General features: G+C 37.1%; 1 non-coding gene across 1 annotated transcript; it reads left to right on the forward strand.

The window, feature by feature from the left end:
- The first annotated feature begins 3,220 nt into the window (after positions 1 to 3,220).
- LOC133768749 (U1 spliceosomal RNA) lies at positions 3,221 to 3,384 on the forward strand. Its single transcript, XR_009867068.1, has one exon. It is a non-coding gene; the product is annotated as a U1 spliceosomal RNA (small nuclear RNA).
- Positions 3,385 to 8,919: the final 5,535 nt, after the last annotated feature.

The following is an 8,919-nucleotide window of genomic DNA, read 5'->3' on the forward strand; positions in this document are numbered from 1 at the left end:
AAGGCTGCATATACAGTAAGGTACCTGTGCTCTTTTTGGCAGGCATTTTGGAAAACATTAGAATCAAGACAGCAGAATCGTTTGTGGAGTATAATATTGGGAAACATGTTAGCAAAGATGTTTTGTAAAATTTGCGGAAAAATTTTGAGGAACTAATTTTGAAACATTTATAACTGCTTCTATAAAAATTAAAGTGGGTCTACTGTGTACAAGTACAGAAACGCTTTATTTATGAACTGCTGGCAACTGGGGCTAATCAGTTTGAAATCATATACAAAATCATATGCTCAAATGCAAAAAACTTAAATTACTTGTTTGGCTCCAAAACTTTACTTTTATATGGGTAGTAACAGAAATAATCCCTATGTGTCTTAGTCTATGCAACAACACTAGAAGGTAGTCATTATTTATAGGTGGGGAAATTAGGGATATGAATAGCCAAGAAATTAGATCATAAATGTAAGCCTGGAACTTGATGTTCTAATATCTGTGGTTTTTTTGTTTGTTTAATTTGATGACCACAAGTCTGAAACTAAAGATCAAGTATGGTGCTTCAGTTGTCTGTTCTCCCAAAATGTAGTGGCTTATGATAGCAATAATTACTATGTTTTCACTTGTCTATTGGGCAGGACTGTAGGGTAAAACTCATCTCTACCCCATTGAATATTAGCTCATACAGTTCGATGTGGCTGGAGTAACTACCCATACGATGCTAATGGCTTTGGAAATTTAACTTTGTTGGCTGGAAGCTCAACTGGGGCTGTCGTCAGTGACTTCAGATATCTTCATCATGAGGTTGTCCAGGAGGCTCAGAGCAGTGGCTGGGTTCTTCTGACATAAATTCAGAAGCTGTGGGATCTGGAAGCTGAGGCATAGAACTGACATAGTAACAAATTTACCACATGCTATTGGTTAAAACTACTCAGAGCCTAGTCTAGGCTCAAGGAAGGAGTATATCAGTCCATAAGTAATGGAAGGTGTTATTCACTGGAAGTCATAATGTAACAGACTGCTACATCATAATAAGCTTAGAGTATTCCAATTAAGAAACACATTTCTAAAAATATATTCAACAAGTCATTTGTTTACACAAGATTAATTTTAGCTAATGTGAAATACCACTGCCTCCAATAAACCTGGAATTTTTTTTTTTTTAAAAAAGGAATACAGTGTCATTTGAAAGAATTCTAAAATAATACATATGTACTATTTTTTTTCTTTTAGCAATGGAGGCAAAATTTGGTAATCTGACTTCACTAGAACTTTTCAATGAGTGTTTGATGGGTTACCTATTGCTTAGCTATGAGTTTCTTAGCAGGGAATGTCCAACATTCTCTAGCATTCTCTATGGTGAAGAAAAGCAAAGAGAATAGCTTTTCATTCCTATTAATGTAATACCTTAGAAAAATCAATTATACTTTTTGACCATGAAGGTAGTAAAACATCTTAGAGAGGAGATAAAGGTTTGTATACGTATTCAGTTCTATTCAGCAAGAGAATCTTCAGTTGCAATAACATCTACCATTGCTGCCAACTTACATCTGTTCACTTAAACATACAGATTGAGGATAGAGTTAGGGAGAAAACTGCAGAGGAAACTCCACACAAATTAGGGGGACACTGTGGACCTAGGTGGAGGGCGTGGTCATCATATCTCAAAGTGTCATTTTTACTACTGTAAATTACCTTTCAGGTATTCTGTTAGTTACCACAGATCAGTGAGAACATATGGTATTTGTCTTTTGTGGAATGGCTTATTTCACTAAGTAAAATGTTTTCCAGTTGCATCCATTTTGTTGCAAATGACAGGATTTCTTTCTCTCTTTCTTTCTTTCTTTTAACCATTGTAACATGACTCTCAATGATGAAAAGATCTGGGACAAGACAAAGAGGATCACTCACACAACTATTTTTCAACATCAGAATTCATAGTCCTCTCCCAAGCAATTAGGGAAGAAAAATAAATGAAAGATATTCTAACAGGAAACAAATAAGTGAAATCTATTTCCTAACAACATTATCTTAATATGGAAAACTCTTATGATTCCACAAAAAACTGTTAGAATTAATAAACAAATTCAATAAACTTGTAGGATACAAAAATCATTGCATTTCTTTATACAAATGCCAAGCTATTCAAAAAGGAAGTTAAGAAATAGTGCCACTGATAACAGCATCAAAAGGAACAAAATACTTAGTAATAAAATCAACCAATGTCATGAATGATCTCTTTACTGAAGACTACAAAACACAGACCTGAGAAATAAAACACAAACAAATGGAAAGGTATACTGTGTTCATGGATAGATGAAAGTAATGTTATGAAAATCTCCATAAAACCCAAAGCAGTCTACAGATTCAGTAAAATCCCTATCAAAATTTCAATAGCAGATGGCAGACTAGGGAGGGGGCTTACTGTTGTAGTCTAGGGGACAATTGTATTAGAAAAGTAAAGAGAGCAGTCTCAGATAAGATAGGGAGAAAACTCCAGAGGAAGCTCCAGGCAAATTAGAGGGACACTCTGGACCTACATGGAGGATGTGGACATGAACAACTCAGGACCTGGGCAGCTGAGAGCCTCAGAACCAGCTTTGGAGACTGAGGTGAGACCAGACAGCAGCAGCCCAAGGCACTGGCCATAAAGCTGCTGGAAGAGCCTGGCATGAGGCTGGCTTGGAGCACTATGAGGGACAGTGTACCTGCCACCTAGATGACAAAAAAAAGCAAGCACTTTTCTCTCCCCACCCAGCACTGACATCCTGTAACTAGCTGCGAGAGGGAGGGCGCCATTTTGGACATATATAACAGTGTTCCAGCTCATGTCCACGCACCCATCAACCAGCCAAGAGGAGATGCCTGAGTCTGGCTGGGAGAATTAACAAGGGGCTGGGTGATTATAACTCTAGGAAGCTTGTGTGCCAAGATTGTGAAAACACTGTGGCTGTGTGGAAGGGTGCAGGGTGTACTGGGACTTTGGGCAGTCACTGTGGTGGCTCCACACACTCAGGGCTCCCAGATTCCCTGGTGATGGCCATTGCTGCAGGATGTGTGCACACACGAGGACTACATGGATCCTTTGTGCGCTGCCAGCTCAGACGAATGTTGTACCCATAGGGCCTAGCACCCAGGCATTCGTCTCATTTGAGAACAGGGGGTGAGTGTGAAAGTATGCCAACGGAGCAGGACAAATCTTAATATCAGACAAAATAGACTTTAACACATACTTACCTGGCAGGGGAGATACCATGATCACAAAGGTGGTTTTCTCAGGGCGAGGCTTATCCATTGCACTCCGGATGTGCTGACCCCTGCGATTTCCCCAAATGTGGGAAACTCGACTGCATAATTTGTGGTAGTGGGGGGCTGCGTTCGCGCTCTCCCCTGGACAACAACAACAAAAAAATAGACTTTAACACAAAAACTATTAAGAGAGACAAAGAAGGCTATTATGTAATTACTAAGTGATAAATTCAATAAGAAGATGTGACTATTATAAATGTATATGCACCTAATTACAGGGCACCTGGCTATTTAAAAGAAATGTTAATGGATTTAAAGGGAGACATAGACTAAAATACAGTAGTAATAGGGGACTTCAATACCCCACTTTCAGCAATGGACAGATCAACCAGACAGAAAATCAGTAAGGAAACAACAGAGTTAATTGACACTATAGGCCAAATGGACCTAACCTATCTATAGAGCTTTCTACCCTACAGCAACACAATATACATTCTTCTCATCAGTGTATGGAACTTTCTCTTGGAAGGACCACATGGTAGGCCATAAAGCAAGTCTCAGAAAATTCAAAAAATTTGAAATACCATGCATCTTCTCTAACCTCATGGAATGAAGTTGGTAATCAACAACTCAGGAATCCCCAGAAATATGCAATCACATGGAGACTGAAAAACATGATCCTGAATGAACAGTGGGTCACTGAAGAAATCAAAAAGAGACATCAAAAAGCTTCTGGAAACGAATGAAGACAACAATACAACATATCAAAACTAATGGTATACAACAAAAGCAGTATTAAGAGGGAGAATTATAACAATTGGTGCCTACATGAAGAAATTGGAAAAGTACCAAATAAATGTGCTATCAATGTATATTAGAGAGCTAGAAAAACAACAGCAAACCAAACCTTAAACTAGTAAGAGAAAAGAAGTAATTAAAATTAGAGAAGAAATAAACAAAATTGAAACAACAACAAAAAAAAATACAAAAGATCAGCAAAACGAAGAGCTGGTTTTTTTGAAAAGTAATCAAAATTGACACACCATTGGCCCAAGTACTCCTCAAAAGAGATGACCCAAATCAATAAAATTAGAGAAGAAAATGGAAATGTAACAACAGATACCACAGAAATAAAAAGACAAAATGGATCAAACTGGAAAACATTATATTTAGTGAAATAAGCCAGTACCAAAAGGACAAATTCCATATGTTCTCCCTGATCTATGATAGCTAATAGAGCACCTAAAAGGTAATCTAATAGAAGTGAAATTGACACTTAATGCTGAACTGTAGTACTTTGGTCTGAATCTTCCTTCCTTTAGCAGCAAGACTGAAAAGCAAAGGCACCAAATCACTGTAAGGGTTACCTTTATCCTGAGAATGAGAAATGTATGACACTTTCATCTCAAATAACTATAGACCCCAAAATGTGAAGATTCTGGAAGCAGTTAAATGGGAGCCAAGAAAAAACTAATTTGAGAGAAAAATTCTCTTCTGGAGAATGTGACCAGGGTACTCAAGTTCATACAAGTTTCATCCTTCAGTATCTTAAAGTTTTATCACATATTTTTCCTTTTATTGCTTTACTTAACAGTATATGACATACATAGTTTAAATCCAGAAGCTGTCAAGACAAGTGAAATTCTGTTGAGTCATTACTTGCTGTGAAATATAAATCATGGGAGATGTATGTAAATTTAAGAAGCCGTAAAGCCCACTGCTTCTCACAATTTCCTTGTGCTTTGTCTTTGTTCCTTGTCCCTGCTAGCCCAGAGCAGGAGTAACAAAGATTGATGTGATCATTGCATGGTGATGCAGAGATTATGTAAGGAAAGTGAGATTCCCAGACAACATTGCTGAACATGACTTATGCAGCCCTCATTTTGTCATATTTCATAGGTCTGGAACTTTTATTGCATCTTTTTAAGTGTTTACAGAGAGGCTCCATGCTCACCTGAATCATCTGATTAGGAATTATTAAGACTTTATATGATTCTCAGTTAGGTCTCTAAATTTACTCTTGTGTATGTCCAAAAAGTAAATATCATCCCTACTTTTTGCCTTACTATTGATTACTATTGACAGGCACATTGTGAACCATTCTCTTTTATGTCTTAGGATCTCTGTGCTTCTTCAAATCCAGCACAAATTGTGGCCTGGTTTTACTATACCCATTAGTTATTGCTTTCCACCCTCAATTCCAGTACAGTAGATGAGACCTAGGAGCAACCCGGTTTAAATGGGAAATTTATTAATTAAATCAATTACTGATGGTAACTTGATTTGACTTTTTACCAAATGATTGCCTTTTCATCACAATTTTTTTTTATTTGACAGGCAGAGTGGACAGTGAGAGAGAGACAGAGAGAAAGGTCTTCCTTTTGCCGTTGGTTCACCCTCCAATGGCCGCTGCGGTAGGCGCGCTGCGGCTGGCGCACCGCGCTGTTCTGATGGCAGGAGCCAGGTGCTTCTCCTGGTCTCCAATGGGGTGCAGCGCCCAAGCACTTGGGCCATCCTCCACTGTACTCCCTGGCCACAGCAGAGAGCTGGCCTGGAAGAGGGGCAACCGGGACAGGATCGGTGCCCCAACTGGGACTAGAACCCGGTGTGCCGGCGCCGCAAGGCGGAGGATTAGCTTGTTGAGCCACGGCGCCGGCCTCATCACAAATTTATAATGTGTTTTTTCTATTGGAAAGATACAAATCATACCTCTCTTTGTGTGTTTAGATAAGTATATGTGTGTATGTGTGTTCAATATATATTTAAAGAAGGGATTGATCTATTTTATGTATGCAGCTTTGCACATAATGGCACCTGTGTGTGCTCATACATGCATGATAGAATGTGGTAAAGCTATTTTGGAAGCCTTGCCTTTTACCATATTCTGAGTAGTGGAGAAGGTGAAAGGCAGAATATTCTATGACTTTAAATCACCATGTGGAAAAACCAAAGCCAAAGTAGCTAAGAATGATAGGGTTTGTATTATTTTGTATTTACTGGGTGAGTGAAAGATGAAAAGTTTTTTCAGGAAAGGGTTGTAACATTGATGTTTTATTTTGAATGATAACAGACAAGATTAAAGTTTGAAGGACCGCATTGAGTAAACTAGGGATGAGAATTATTTTTACATCCACTCACTACCAAATCAACTGAGCTGTGAAATAGTTGAGTAAAAATGTATACCTTACAAAGGCAGTGATAGTAATACTCAATTTTGTTTTAGCCATCCAAGCATAGATTGGAGTACATTAAGTGGAGGAAATGAAGCTAGGATGATTTTGTAGGTCTGGAACAAGATTGCCTTTAGCTTCAATACAATACAAGCAGCAGCCAACAAGGAAAAAGATATGTAATATTAAGTAATAGTGGTTATGATTAAATAAAAACCAAGTTTTAGGGAGTATTTTAGAATTATCATGTTGTACTAGGAACAGAATAAAATTCAGCCTTGTTCAGATAAATATTCTTCATGACAGTTCTTATTATTTATTTATTTTTGGAAGATGCTAGAGGATTTTTTATTGTTCCATGCATATTTTAAAGAAGAGATTCAGTTCCATTATTGACACTTTATAATCATCATTTTTTACATATATATATATATTAGTAATGGATACTATCATGGTTGAAATGATCTGTAATTAAGTGCAAAGCAAGATATTATTAGTTTTTTAAGCTAAGATTTCAATTGCTATATAAATTTTAGTGCATTCTCATGTCCTGTACTACAAGATTTTACTTCATAAGGATAATGCAAATAACCTCCTTACTGTATGTACCCAAGAGTTCAGTTTAGATTGTGGTCTCTCAAAGCCTAAGTTTGTGTCTATTTGACTGCTGAACATATACACGTGCTGATTGAGCACATTTCTTTCAGAGCCATATCTTATACATAATGGCAGTGTCTGTAGGGACTGAAAGAAAGAAGTGTCTTCAGTTATTTAATTCAACTAATATTTACTGCACACACAGTCTGTGACAGTCAAGGGCTATGCCTTATTTGTAGAAAGATGAAGATATAGCCCTGCCCTTCAGTAGATTGTACACAGAGTCAGACTTCATTTTGGTGACTCTAAGAAGGAAGCATTAGTCTACTGAAAGAATCAGTGGAGACTTCTGGCGGAGGGCATTGAATGAGATGGAAAATCATAAGACATAATTATGTGTAATTAGTTAAATATATTCTAATTATGTGATTTGTTCCATAATCATAGTGATCATTATTTTTTAAATAAAATATCTATTGGTCAGTTACATGAAACAATCGTGAAATTGTGTCTTGACCATATATTTCAAAGTTTCAATTATGTGGGTCTAAAATCCTTATCAGGAAGTGTGGAAGCTGTGGTATATTAGAGATTGAGCTCTTGGAGGAAAAAGGAAGAGAGCAGTCAATGGAAAGTTACTGTGAGTTAGGCGTGTACATGATAAGTTACTGGTTTTGTTTTTCTTATCTGCATCCAGTGAGGATGTTGTGTATGTGTGTATGTGTGTATTATTGTTCACTGCTCTCCGTAACACCTTGTGCATAGTGAGTACTCAAAAGTATTTCTCAAATGCCAAGAAAATGTCTCAGAATACTTTTATCTTTGTCACATATCTTTGATTTCTTTGAAAATTTAATAAATATGTCCTCATGTTAGTGTACATATTTTTAAAAGGGCAATGTTTATAATGTAAATATTTAATTACTATTGATTAAATAGATAATACTGAATCTCCACTCCATATATGAGCAAGTCCAAAACTCCCTAAAATGTTCTTATGAAGTAATTGAGAAAGTCTCAAAAAATTTTCACTAAGATTATTGGCAGGCTAGATAAATTCTTAAAAAACTTTAGATAAAACACCTAACATCTGAAGAAGGCAATAACATAACTTGGATTCATTAAGCTATTGGAATTGTATGAATTCTTAGAGATCATCTAATCTCATTTTGTACATTAAGAAATAAGCAGGAGTTTGAAATTATAAATTGTCATATTACACATATTTTTAAGTGGGAAAAATAAATTAGTTGATTCTCATACATTTTATAGCTCTATTCTCAAATGAGAGAATAACTATTTAGACACTATTTTTGCTGTTAACTATAAATTTTTTAATCAGAGATTATGGAAAATAAGAGACTTTAAAATATTTGCAATTTATCTCATAGAAGTTAAGATTATAATGGTGGTTACCAGAGGATGGGAGGGTATAGAGGAGGCATGAGAGAGTTGGGAAAAGGATTATTAATAGGAATGAAGTTTACTAAGATAGGAGTAGGAAGTTCCATGTTCTATTGCACGGTAGGGGGACAATAGTTTCTGATGATATACTTTGTAATACTCTTTTTTTTAAAGATTAACTTTATTTATTTGAAAGACAGAGTTACAGAGAGAGGTAGAGACAGAGAGAGATGTCTTCCATCTGCTGGTTCAGTCCCCAGATGGCTGCAACAGTCTGCTGGATCTGTACCGATACGAAACCAGGAACCAGGAGTTTCTTCCCGATCTCCCACATGGTCGCGGGGGCCCAAGGACTTGGGCCATCTTCTACTGCTTTCCCAGGCCATAGCAGAGAGCTGGATTGGAAGAGTAGCAGCCGGGACTAGGAATCGGCACCCATATTGGGATCCTGGCGCTTCAGGCCAGGGCTTTAACCTGCTGCACCACAGTGCCGGCCCCACTTTGTAAT

This window comes from Lepus europaeus, chromosome 1 (assembly GCF_033115175.1).
Source record: "Lepus europaeus isolate LE1 chromosome 1, mLepTim1.pri, whole genome shotgun sequence".
Classification (NCBI taxonomy): domain Eukaryota; kingdom Metazoa; phylum Chordata; class Mammalia; order Lagomorpha; family Leporidae; genus Lepus; species Lepus europaeus.